This window comes from Lissotriton helveticus, chromosome 6 (genome assembly GCF_964261635.1).
Source record: "Lissotriton helveticus chromosome 6, aLisHel1.1, whole genome shotgun sequence".
NCBI lineage: Eukaryota > Metazoa > Chordata > Amphibia > Caudata > Salamandridae > Lissotriton > Lissotriton helveticus.
The window spans coordinates 168,009,280-168,023,072 of NC_136067.1; the positions used below are offsets into that span (position 1 = coordinate 168,009,280).

The 13,793-nt window shown below is 48.5% G+C and overlaps 1 long non-coding RNA gene across 3 annotated transcripts in view; it reads right to left on the reverse strand.

Moving 5' to 3' along the window:
• Positions 1-2,604: 2,604 nt before the first annotated feature.
• Positions 2,605-13,793, reverse strand: part of LOC144762395 (uncharacterized) — a 258,714-nt gene continuing 247,525 nt past the window's right edge. For all 3 annotated transcript variants that reach the window (XR_013596089.1, XR_013596087.1, XR_013596088.1), the window contains 2 exons: positions 12,303-12,487; positions 2,605-2,716 (listed from right to left, as the gene is read on the reverse strand). This is a non-coding gene — a long non-coding RNA (uncharacterized LOC144762395). The remainder of the gene's footprint in view (positions 2,717-12,302; positions 12,488-13,793) is intronic.

A 13,793-nucleotide genomic window follows, 5' to 3' on the forward strand; every position in this document is an offset into this window, starting at 1 on the left:
ACTCCCGTACTTGTTATATTGGTCCAATGTCCCACACAATGTCGATATGGCGCCGCGCAAACAAGAGACTCTGGTGGGCCGACACCCTCACATTGTCCACCCCACTCTGGACCTCGTACAGGCTAGGCACCCTTTGTCACTGTATTGGCTTCGATAAGTGGGACACAATAGGCATATCCACTATTGGCGACTTACTCCACAGGGGCAAACTACTGACATTCACAGAACTCCAAAACACATACAATCTGGCGAACTCCGAGTCCTTCCGATACCTTCAAATTAAACACGCCATACTCACCAACATTCCAGATCTCGCCTCCCTCCCACAGTCCTCGCCCCTCGAGGACAGACTCCTGTCTGAACCCCTTCAAGCTAAAGCGATCTCTTACACATACCGCAAATTGTGCAACAACATGCCAAACTCCATCTCCTGCGGGATAAATGGCAGACTGACGTTGGTACTTTGGAGGATGAAGAATGGCAGTCCGCATTGATGTCCCCACGCGAATCAGCCATCAATCATAGGTTTCGGTTGATACAGTTAAAAATATTACACAGGACATACATGTCAGGCCCCCTCTTAGCTAAAATCGGCCGACGCCCATCTGACCTGTGCCTCCGTCAATGTGGCTCAACGGGCACTTTCTTTCATATCCTGTGGGAATGCCCAACAGTCCGAGACTTTTGGAACCGCGCTGTCCTGAAAATGACTGATGCCCTAGGGAAACCGGTCCCTCTGACTCCCAAATGCGCGCTCCTTAGTATATGGGACCACACAGACCTCACAGCGATAGAACAGCGCTGGGCGGACCTGAGCTTCCTCCTCGTGAAGCGTGAGATAGCTATGCAATGGGGTTCGCCACACAAACCGCTCCTGATTAGATGGGTGGCTGCAATGGATGTGTGCATGCTGTCCGAAAAATCAGTTTACAAAACTTGGGGCTGTCCCGGGGTCTGGGATAAGAAGTGGGGTCGATGGAATGCCTATAGGGGCGAACTGTGTACTTCCCCAACGGCTGATCTGGCTATGACCAGGCGGGCCGTTCCTCGTGAGTGTAGATACGACTGCTGTCGTGCCGTGCGCGCTCTATGGCGAAAGATGCTGACTGCGATCGTTTACATGGATGTTCCCTCTGCTTTGATTGGTTATGTTTGTTTAAAATGGAAATACCATAGACGTATAGATTATCCGATACTAATCTTTGGCTATTCTTTGCACTCCTTGCTACCACGCCGCCGAACCCCCGGGATGTCGGCTACATGGCTGTGTTATTCTGAGAAGTACCTATATGTACCGCAGCCGGCCCTCGAGGTTGTAGGCTCTATGCTGTGTCAATCTAATATGTGCATTAAAGGTCTTGGAAAAAAAAATGTAATAAGGCAACTCCAATGTTATCCTATGGGAGAGGTAGGCATTTCTAATAATGATAAACAAATACAAGAGTTTTTCACTACCACGATATGTAACACTTAAAAGTACATGTCCTAATTTTTAAATACATTGCACCCTGCCATGTGGGCTGTTAGGGGCAAACTCTAGGGGTGACGTATATGCATTATAAAAAAGATTTAGGCCTGGCAAAGGGTTTATTTAAATACTGAAATGGCAGTTTAGAGCGGGCCACACAGGCTGCAGTGGCAGGCCTGAGATTTTTCAACAGCTAACGTGGGTGGGTCATTATGCGATGCAGCCCCACTAGTAGCCTTTAATTAACAGGTCCTGGATACATGTAGTGCCCCTTTACTAGGAACTTATAGGTAAATTGAAATATGCCAATTAGGGGAAAAGCCAATATCACCATGTTTTAAGGAGTGAGCACATGCAATTTAGCACTAGTTAGCAGTAATAAATTGCACAGATCCCTATGGCCAACAAAAGCGGAATCAGAAAAATATGGAGGAGTAAGACAAAACATTTGGGGGAAGACCACCACAAGGCTGAAACGTCTAAGAGCTCTGAACAGGCCATAGGATGGGGCGCAGTGTATTTAAAAAGTTGGACATGTTCTTATAGGATTTACATGTCCTGCTAGTGAAGAACTCAAATGCATTTTTCACTACTGCAAGGCCTATCTCTCCCATAGGATAACAATGCTTACCGTATTACATTTAATTCGTGACAGCTGTTGTTTGGGAACAGCTAGAAATGTCATATTTTGTCTCCAAAGATTTGTAATTTAAAATCATCTTTAATAGTAAAGTCAAATTTGTAGTCACAATCCTGAAAATGCCAATTTTAGAATGTTGAGGAGAAAAGAATTTTTGAGGAGAATGCACATCTTCCCTTAAGACGAAACCTTGCTTTACTAACTTGACTGAAACGTGCGTGCAGAAAGGCATTGTGGATCGCCCCAAACCACACATACTACAAAGTGTCCAAAAATAGAGCCCTCTACTTGCGCTCCTTTGTTGTCGCACTGCTGAAAGTGGAAACAACTCCCTCCAATATGTAATGTTCATTCTGGTATTCCGCTGTACTCTTTGTAATCAACTGGTCCATTTATCAACCTTGTTGCTACCTTTTCATCATGTTCTTCACCACAACGGAGACAGCAGAGTTCAATCAGTATTTTTTATTATTAAACATTTCCAATACATGCTGTATGCCATTCTAGGCTTCGTACAACAGTACCTACAAATTGACCTCCGTATGAAGTAAGCGCACCATGTAATGTCCCAAGCGTTTCGAGCCCTGGGGGCTCTTCGTCAGGGGGTTCTGAAACATATAAAATGCACAGTTTTGACTCATCCAGACCATATTGACATGCATGAAATATCAAAAGTTATATGTACAATGGTAGTGTTCATAAAAAACAATCTGCTTAAAACACCCTCCCTTCATCCACATTGCTTCCCCCTGTGAACTGTACAAACATACCTCAGACCCATACAAACCCCTCACTACAGAACTATACTCTCCTGAACAAAATTCCACTCCTCATTGTCTCTCCTCCAAAACTGCCCCTTCCTCCATATCTCACCCATTTTCTCACCTTATCCCTCACCCTTAATCTCCACTCTCACTCTAACATATGACAAACTATCGCTTGATCAAACTGAAACCCCATGCTCCCCTCAACTCACATACATACTCCTACCCATCCCTCTACCTCTTCCCCTTCATTTTCCTCTGTTGCCTTTCTACCTAAGTGTTGTCACTCGCTCTCTTTCACCTAATCCCTCTCTATTAGTCTGAATACTAACACTGCCTAATTGCAAGCAATGCCTGCCCTTTGTCCTCAGAGGGCTGCTCTGCTGCCTGAGGCCTTCTTTGCTGCTTGAACGCAGGACGACTGCCAGAGTGACTCCAAGTGCTAGTTAGTCGGCCACCTATTCAGAGCTATGGGGACCTAACAAACTGCAACAACATGAACAATGCACCTGGAACCAGCCTGAAGTAAGTCCTACCCGCTAGGTATTGCCCACTCAGTTTTAGACCTTTGGAAGGGGTGCTAAATGTGCCAGATGAGCCAGAAAACTAAACTCTGGAGAAAATGTCCACCAAAAAGTGTCCTGAAAACTGACAGGAGACTGCACCCTACCTGCTCGCCGACCCGAACAGGGGGCATCGCTGATCGGCCTAACTTTGTGGTAGCTCCTTCTACATTCTTCTCCGCAGAAGCAAATTCTTTTCAGCTGACCCTCTTGGAAAAGGTAGCTGGCCTCGTGAAACTCTATTCAGCTACAGCCTCGTCCCACTGGGGATCTTCAACTTCCAAAAAGGAGATAAAGTCCGAAAGAAAAAATCTACACCGCACTCTTGTCCAGTGGATCCCCAACGAAGACCCCTCTCTTAAAACACTGACTTGCCCCCCTAAACTTTACGGTCTCAGACATTATTCTTCAAAATTTCATCTGAGTCCGAAGGTAAGTTGAGATTTGATTTTACCTGATCCACTCCATGTAGCTGAACCATGCTCCATCGCACGATTCTCGTGGTTGGTGCTTTGTTCTTTCTGGTTCTTTAAACTTTAAAATTCATAACTCTGGTTCTACTGATTGGATTTTTGTCACTTTGGTGTAATTTTATTTATTAAATGTTATTCTAATTTTCTAAATTAGGTTGGGATTTTTCCTGTGTTGTCTTTTCACTTCATACTATTTGAGTGCAGCCCAAATATTTTACACATACCCAGCATTGGCTACACCAACAATGGTGAACACTAAAGACTTTCAACTCAAGTGAGTGGTATTGAGCGCTGCTTTTACCACAATGCATCTGGGCAAAGTGTGTGCTGGTATGCCAAGCAGCTTACTCCCGCCCCCCGTTTTTTTGGTTTAAATCTTTTTTATTATAGAGAAGAAGGCGGCTCATTATGTACACAGCAAGCCGACTACAACGCTTTGACGGGCCGGTTGCGTGATGGAACCAGGAGTCGGAATGCAAGAGTGGAATAGTATGATAGTGTTCATGTATATTAGGTTACACAGCAAGTCGCCTACAACCCATACAGGGCCCGCTGCATAGCGTGGCCGTCTTACGTGGTGGGTTCAAATTTAGAGCTCCTTCAAAGGATAAGGTCAATTGAACTCAAACGTGAAAAGATGAACAAGAGAAAAGAAAAGAGAAGAAATATGGGGGGAGCGCCCCCCATATTCTTGGAAGAATAAAGTGGAGAGACAGAATAGTCAAGAAGGAGGAGCAAGTAAGAAGTTGAGGAGTGGAAGGGAGAGTAGAGTACGGTATACAAGTTCTTCAAAGAGCGGGACTAGGAAGGCTAGGAGACAGGGGGTAAGGACAGAGTAATGGTAGGTCCATTTGAATGGGTAATCAGATGGCAATGTGCAGGGTATTAATGTTGATGCCAGAGGGATGTGTCGGAGTCTGGTGGGTATATGTCATCTTCAAAAAGGCCTAAGTCCCAGAGTTTGGAGGTTGAAGAAGAGCATGTTCTAGCTTATAAAAACGAGTAATTAGCGGTTGCCTGAGTTTGGTGAAATGGGTGTCTCTGGACTGTAGGCGCACCGTGAGCAGCTTCATCGCCATGGTATGCCATGGCGAGTGAACCAGATAGTTACGGGGGGCCTCAGCTTTTTTCCAGTATAGGGCTATGAGTTGATTAGCCGCCCCCAGCATATGAAGGCAGATATGCCAATCGCTACGTGTCAGTGGGCACAAATTGTCTGGCTTGATACCCAACAGAACTGTGGCTGGAGTTTCAGGCAGGGGGAAACCAGGAACCGATTTTATATGCCTAAGGACCACTTTCCAGTATGTGGCCAGAAGCTAGCAGGTCCACCAAACGTGAAGGAGTTTGAGCATCGCCAACAAAGAGGAGAGGATGCAGGGAACATTTATGTGGTCTCCGAGGGGTGTAGTACCATTGGGTCATAACCTTGTACGCGACGCGGTTTCCCGCTGAGAGATGCATCGGTAGGCTTTCGGGAAGTCGCACCAGAGGCGGTCCCATTGCGCAGGTGTAATGTCTACGGACAAGTCAGACTGCTATCTGGTCTGGTAGGGGTGTGGGACAATTTGCGGGGGAGGGTGCTGAAGAACATGATACGTACGAGATATGAGGCCCTTGGAGTTATCAGAAGAATAAACCAGCCGCTCAAAAGGAGTGAAAGCACGTGTGGCCGCCTGTGACAAAGACACTGTGTGCATCCAGTGCTGAAGTTGCAGATATTGTAGTCGAGCCCCCTTCGAGATGCAGAACTCCTGTTTGCAGTGTTCAAAAGATTTAAAAGCGTCTCCTACGAAGAGATCCCTGATTGTTTGACACCCACCATCTAGCCATTCAGAGAATGCGGGAGAGTGTAGTGCAGGTGGAAAGTGGGAACTGCCAGTAATGGGAGTGTGGGTGATGGAAAGGTGGTGAGGCCTTTGAGTACAGCTACCTTGTCCCAAATGTCAAGGAAAGTCTTGGTGGGGAGAGCTATATATGCGCTGCGGGAGCGTGAGGCCCGGGGTTGCCATGGGGCTATGATGCGGGCTATCATCAGGGGGCCTAGCCCTATTTTGCATAAGACCGCCCGGAGAAAGGTCCAATCCAACCGGTCGAACGCCTTCTCCGCGTCGAGTGACAGTAAGCAAGCCGGTATGTTCCAATGATGGGCCTTGCCAACAAGGCGGGCAATTCGTCTCACACTGTCCGCCCCCTGTTGACGACGAATAAAGCCAACCTGGTTAGAGTCTATAAGACCTGGAAGGTGCGGGTCAAGAAGCTTGGCTAGGATTTTAGTGTAGATTTTAAGATCTGTGTTGAGAAGTGGAGGGTCTTTGTCCGGTTTAGGAGTTAGAGCGATTTCGGCCAAACTCATGGAGGAGGATGGGCCTACCGTGTCTGTGAAGTAATTAAAAAGTCAGAGAAGATAAGGCCGGAGCTGCGGGAGAAAGATGCGGTAAAAAAAAAATTGGCAACCCGTTTGGTCCCGGAGACTTTCCAAGAGGAAGATTTTTCAGAGCGCCAGTGAGCTCGTCCTTGGAGAGAGGCTCTCTGAGCAGCTGCATATGATACTGATTTATCGGAGACCAGGTGCAATTATCTAGGACTGCCAGCGTCTGGTCCGGGGGAGGCTTCTCGGTGGCGTAGAGAAGTGAGTGGAAAGCTTTACGTTTGGCTGCCTCAGTAGTGGCACGAGTACCCTCAGTGCATTTAACATTGGCTATATGAGCTTTGGCGGCTCGCATCCGTAATCGCTGGGCAAGAAGGGTGCCCACTTTGTCCCCTCCTTCACAATAACGCTGCTTAAGGGCCAGGAGAGCTCGCTCAGCCTTGTTGGTGCGGTGTGCACAAAGCTGACCTCTAAGCAGTTCCACACCTCATTTATGAATAACCCGCGGATGTTCCTGATCGAGCTTCTCAAGCATCTTTATATCTCGGGAGAGGGTATTTTCGAGAAGACGTGACTCTTGCACCCCAGCATTTGCTATGGACGTAATATGCCCGCGAATGGTGGCCTAAAAGGTGTCCCATACCACGGAGAAAGGGGTCTCAGGTAGGTCATTCGCATCAAAGTAAGAGCCAATGGTAAGTGGGGCAGTAGCCCCTCGGCTCTCTGCGTAAGGGGCTGCCAGGGGGAGTGTACCTTTTACCAAATACTGTGGGAGTGCCCTGCCTTATTCCCCTTCTGGACTAGGGTGGCTGCAACAATATCAAAGGTGGTGGGCACACCGGTCCCACGGGAGCCACGATGGCTGCTATTGATGATACGGGGGGGACGAGGACTGGACAAGGCACATGGAGATATGGCTCGCACTAGCGGCGGCCGTGGCCAAGAGAAACATTTCCAGGGGATGGGGGTCTCAGACACCCCAGTCATGGGAACATTGGAGAAGGGACCTAGACTGGTACCATCTATAAGAGCAGTGGATGCCCGAAGAAGTGGAAAAAGTTCTGGGGACCGTGGCGAAAGTGCAGGGAGGAGGGTGGAGGGTGGGGGGGCTAGAGGAGTAACCCGGCCACTGGCCATCCTGATAGTGCCCTATGGCATTGACGGGATTGAAAACCACGGTGCTAACTACTGCTATGATCATTGTTCACTGATTGTCGTGGCTGTATACTAAGAGCATTGTTAAAAAACAAAAAAGTAAGAGCCAATGGCAGCTCGAAGTTCCGCAACATCTACCGGATCCCTGAGGACATGAGGAGGGAGCCGCTAGAGCGGTGGGCGGCTTGCATGAGTGGAAAGATCTTGCATAAGAAGTTCTACATGTGCATGGTCAGAGACCGAGATGTCTGACATAGAGGCCAAGAGCGTTCCACCAACCAGGGAATGTGAGATAAAAAAATAGTTGATGCGAGAGTAAGAGCGGTGGACATGTGATTAATATGAATAATCGCGAACGTCGGGAGAGTGGTAGCGACAAGCATCTATTAAGCCTAAGTTCGTCAATCCGGCATTTGGACTTCCAGTAAAAAATAAGAGCAAACGGGTGGCCCAACTGGTACTGGATACCCAGACTACGCAACTTGTCTGTGATGGGCTTGTAGTCCCGGCGTTGCCGTAGCATGGTAGGTGCAAGGTCATGAAAGAGCTGGATTGTGGCACCATTGCATTTAAGCTCTGATTTGGAACGTGCTGCTTTAAGGATTGCCTCTTTTTCAGTGAAGAAATGGACCCGGGTCAGTATGTCAGGGATAAGGCCAGGGTGGCCAGGGGGGCCCGAGACACGGTGAGCATGATCAAGAGCTGGGGGGGTGGGGAGAGATCTTCATCACCTCGTAAGTCCTGGAGCAGGTCAGGGATGAAGGTCATGATGTCCATTCCTTCGGCTCCAATGGAGGTGTAAGTTGTTGCGACGCCCCCTGATTTTCCAGGTCCTCTTGTTTGAGTTGGAGATCAATATGCTGCTCCTCTAGGATGGCCAAGCATTGCCATAGCTGTTCTTGATCTTCTATGCGGGCATTCCATTGTTTTCTCAAGATCATCCACCTTTTCACCAATCACCGTAACCTCCTTCCTGAGTTCCCTGACACAAGAGTGGACTTCATAGCAGAGCGAGCCAATTTCAGTCTTTAGTTCCTGCATGAAACCGGCCATGAAGGATTGAGTGACGGGTTCAGAGGTCCCCCCTGCCGATGAGGACATGTCGCTAGGACCAGTGGAAGCAGGTTTGTTCCAAGCACAGCAACAGAATTATCATTCGGAGGAACAGCTGTGTCTTTTACTGATTTGGTGCGAGTCATGGCTTCGCAGGGCCCCGCACCGCCAGACACAAGGCAGGCAATCAAGGAGGTGAGCAGATTGCGCCAAGAAGCTTTGCAGGTCTCTCGTATGAGGCAGAGGCGTTGTGGTGCAGGCTCGCAAAGGAGGATATCCAGGATCTAGAGGGGGGAAGGAGGAGAGCGGGGGTGGAGGAGCACAGATGGTAGCCTTTGCAGGCCTCTTCGCCAGGCACCGCAGCTACCACAGGCCATCTCTGCTAGGCATCACCCCCCTTTGGGCGACGGCGCCGAAAGGCCACAGGGCCAAGGATGGTGTCTCCGCACTGAGCGAGGCAGGTGGACCGGGCAGGTGGCTCTCTCCCGTAGGGGGGCCCGTCAGCCTCAGAACCCCCGGCGTTGAGAGGCAGCGCTCACCTGATGGGAAAGCCGTGGGAAGCGGTACATCTAAAATGGCCACCATCAAAGGCCAAGCCAGGAGGCCGAGGAGGGCCGGTTCCCGCGTCGCAGCAGGCAATCGGGGATCTGAGCTCCCACGACAGGGAATGCAGGCGTATAGGTCAGACCCTGCTCCCGCCTCACTCTGCTGCCAGAGGATCAGGCCGCAGGTGCCAGTGAACGGCTTTGCTTTCCAGCAGGAGTCCGGGGCATGGAACGCCAGCGCACAAAGAAGGGTGTCCAGCGGGAGGAGAGGCAGGCGACAAGGATCACGGATGATAATGCCGGTGAGCAAGAGGTGAAATCGGCATGCCCCTTCACAGGCGGGAAAGGTCGTAACCACCACACTGCACCCCTATGAGCAGGGCGCCCCCACTGGGATTGTAGAGTGCAGGGACTCAGGCCTTCAGCAAGGTTATCCAGTCCAAGAGGGCGCAGGGTCCGCTGGAACGAGACAGACGGGGGTGAGGGTGGCGGTGAACTCACTGGGTCCGGTGGGCCGCTGAGTGCAGGCCGCGGCACAGTCAAGCAAGGGTTGAGCCCTCCGTATGCAGGGCTCCTCAGTCCGCCACCAGGATTCCCCTCATGCCATGTGGGACCTCCACCAGCTTACAGAGGCTCCCTTGTCGTAGGCAGCGCCGCAAAGGCCCCAGCGTCCGGCAGGGGTTTTCTCCAAGCGATGTGGCCCGGGGCGGTTCCGCCGGCCGCAACTCAGGCCGGAGCTCCAGAGGTGCTGCTCCTCAGCCCAGGGCAATGCGTAGAGGCCCCGGCCGCATCCGCCCACTGTATTAGCCCGGGGCCTAGTGCAGGCAAGGTCCGGGCGACGCAGCATTAGAAGGCTGACTCCAGTGCCGTGCCAAACCGGGCCAGAGAGGTGCCCCCTTGTTAGGGGATGCATAAGGCAGCGGCCGAGCGGAGCTCACAAAGCGCGTGTCTCACTCCATCCACAGCGAGACCACGCACCCTCCCCCCATTTTTTGATTCGCTCCTATGAGTTATTGGGCTGATAAGCTTATTGAGATGCACCTGCACTCTGGTAGTGGAACAGAAACCTGAGAAGAGTGTGAGCAGCACTGCTAGCCCCTCCAAATGTAAGGTGTTACTGTTGGAAAGTGGGTTATTGGTAGGGGCATATGTAGGTCTGCCACTGGCAATAAGGCCACTAACACATGATAGGACTCTGCATAGGTCTTAGAATATTATTCCTATGCTCAACCCTTGGTAATGTGGCTGCGAGCAGACAGGCTTAACTTCAAAGACAGGTATGTAAAGCATTTAAAAACACCAATTCAGTAAATAATTAAGACACCACACATAACAAAAATCCAACACAAATTTATAAAAATAGGAAATATTTTTATCTTTAAAATGACACCAAAAATCCAATGTAGGGAACCGGGGATATGAATTTTCAAAGATTTAATAAAATATAGCACCATATTGTGATACCTGCTTGCGATAGACCGGGGCGAAGTCAAAGTTTCAGGCCAGGCAAAATATCGGGCCTGGAAGTCAGTCACTAGATCTGACCTACTAGGTGCTCTCGAAGAAAGAGTAATGGTTTGTTCCGACGCCAACCAGGCGGCTATAGCTCTTCAAGCTAGCCTTCTTAATACGGCCAACTTGATAGCACCAGAGAAAGTATTCAGAGTACGGCAAAAGCGGGTGTACTCTCCTTGGTATTCACCAGATCTAAAAACCGCCAAAATCAAGTGCAGACAGAAAGAGCGGGTGTGGAGAATGAACTACGATCCAGCTCACAAGAAAATCTACTGTGCTGCACTAGAGGATTATAAGAACTTAATCATTCAGGCGAAAACCACCTATTACTCTTGGAAGATTCAGGACGCCGCCCACTCTAGCAGAGAACTTTTCTCCACTGTCAATGCCCTACTGAGTTGCCCACAGGATGCCAACTTTCAGCCGGATAAACCATTCACGGACAAGATGGCATCCTACTTCCAGAACAATGTACAATCCGTATATAACGATCTGTCCACTGCAGCTAACAGCATACAGATTAAGCATGACGAACCTGATGGTACCAGCAGCACACACGACGGCCTGTCCCTGTTTCCCCCATTGGATGAGAACACGCTGACTGACCTACTGTTGAAAACTAAGTCAGGCTCACCTATGGACCCTTGTCCACCTTCTGTGCTCCATCTGGCACCAGCAGAGATCAGTGCATTACTATTGCCGGTCCTGAATCAGGTCCTGAGCTCAGGAGTCTTTCCACTAGTCTGGAAAAAGGCCTGTATTCGGCCGCTGCTAAAGAAGCCAAAGTTAGACCCCACCGATGAAGAGTTATCGGCCCATCTCCTGCCTGCCGTTGCCGGCAAAGCTAGTGGAGAAAGCCATGAATGGGGAGTTATCAACCTATCTTGAGACAAACAACATTCTAGATAGTACCCAGCATGGCTTTCGGGCGAAACAATCAACGGAAACGGCCCTAGTGATGGCAGCCGATGAAATACGGAAGGGCATGGATGAGGGAGGGAGAGTCACACTGGTCCTGCTGGATTTAACAGCGGCCTTTGACACCGTAAATCATGAGGTACTTATCCAACGGTTACATGATGTTGGTGTCAAAGGCCTAGCGCTAGACCTCCTCACCTCTTTTCTATCGGAAAGGGAACAAGTCATCTTCTGGAATAGCCATCAGTCAGATACATTTCTCCTTCCAGGAGGAGTCCCCCAGGGCTCAGCGCTATCGCCTACCTTGTTCAACATTTACGTTACCCCTTTGGCCAAGCTAATAAAGAACCAGGGCTTTAAGCTAGTGTCTTATGCTGATGACACTCAGCTGATCGTCTCTGTGTCCCACTCTGTGTCATGAGTACATAGTTCTCTAGATTTAATATGCACTCAATATTGCTGTTTATAAGGTGTTGCTGTTTGTAATCTTCTAGAAAAGAACTTGGTACAATTTGTATTTGTAATTTACAATTTGTATTTGTAATTTACACTTAGCATTGCTTGTTACTTCCTTAAATCATTGCCAGTTGCTCGTAGTAGAGGTGTGCTGTTCATGAATATTCATAACCATGCACATGGGGGAATGCGTTAACAGATTTCAGGCCTACATGTGAAGAATTACAGCACGTGCCCTGAGAGACTATAAAAGCCTCGTCCCAACTCAAAGAGACGCTTCGCTTCGAGATTTCCATGTCTCCACGAGTGCTCCAGTCTCCGTAAGTCCTGCCTCCAGAATCCCTGTCGTCCCTTTCTTTTCCCTCTTCCCCTCCCGCTTACCTGATTCTTCTTTCCTTGCTTCACGGCGTCGGAGTCACGGAGAGTTCTTCGGCGGCTTCGGCAGTTCCCTGGTCCTTCCGCTTGCAGCTGATCATCGGGGCTTCCTGTTTCCAGTCGGAGCGGTTTCAGGAACGAACTCGTCCCTCAGCAATGCAGGTCCCCGTTCAGTGCTTCTTCTGGATCGCCTAAAAGACAGTAAGACTATTTAATGCCATATTTACAATTTGCAACAAACCTTGGCAACAACAACGGGGCATTTGTATATCTTGGCAACAACAATCGGGAATTTGCATACAAGTGCTATTACGGATCGTTTTAAGAACAAAAGGAACTTTTGAGGCAAAAGGCAAACATTGAGAGAGTTTGATGAACAATACTTTCTGGACAATACTTGCATCTGATTTAAAGTATACTTTGGTGTTAAAGAGTGCTGAAATAGTGCTAACAGACGATCCTGACTATAAAAAGTAGTGATGCATAACAGCTCTATAGAATATCATATAAAAGCCATTGTATGCTGTTCGTATTTTTCTTGTCTTTTATTATTACAGACCCTCTAATCACGGAATAAGCAAGTAAGTGCAAGGTAGGAGAAGTTCTGTTTACTGAATTATTGCACGCTGGTTAAAAGGTTCATACTAACAAGTTTACCGGTTCTGCATTACGGCATATATGCTTTCCTGAACTCATGAAACTTATGTTTACAATTTAAGGTGTGAACAATATTGTCAAGCAATCACGTTACCTTGCAACTAAAGAAGTATTAGAATGGGCAATTCAATTTCTGGTATGTATTATGAAAAGTGTGTAGAATACATTTAGGGCAAGACATCAAAGGTATTTTAGTTTCATGTCAAATCTGCTATGGTTTATCTTAAATAGATACAGTATCCAGAAAATAGTACTGCATCCTGAGAAGGCCCAGAATACTTCAAGAGAAACTGTGACTGTCATCTCAAGAAGAGATCCAGTGTTTGTTTGTTTCTCACTCCACTTCCCCTTTCCCTTGGGAGCTAACTAGTTGTGTCAAGAGTACCATCCTTGTCACGCTGGTTAGTTCTTGAAGGAGTGGGGAGTAGGCATCTTCAAGACGGAAACAACTGGAACCTTGTGGTTGTACGCCTGACACTCTGTGGATTCCAAGGCAGCCGATTTCTCCCGCTGCATGTCGGAAGTCATGCAGTGGATGAATTTGAATTTTTTGAAGTTGAACACAGAAAAGACGGAAGTCCTCGAGTTTGGACAAAAAACGTCGATCTGGAACCAGAGCTGGTGGCCTACTTCGGCAGGAGCTTGTCCGGTTCCAGTGGCTAAAGCGAGGAACCTCGGGATAATATTTGACAAAGACATGTCCTGGAATCCTCAGGTGAATCAAGTGGTCTCTGCCTGCTTCTTTATGCTTAAAGGGCTAAGAAAGATTCTGCCGTTCATTCTTTATCATCTTAGGAAAACTGTCATAATTGCTACCATCCTTTCCAGAATAGACTACGG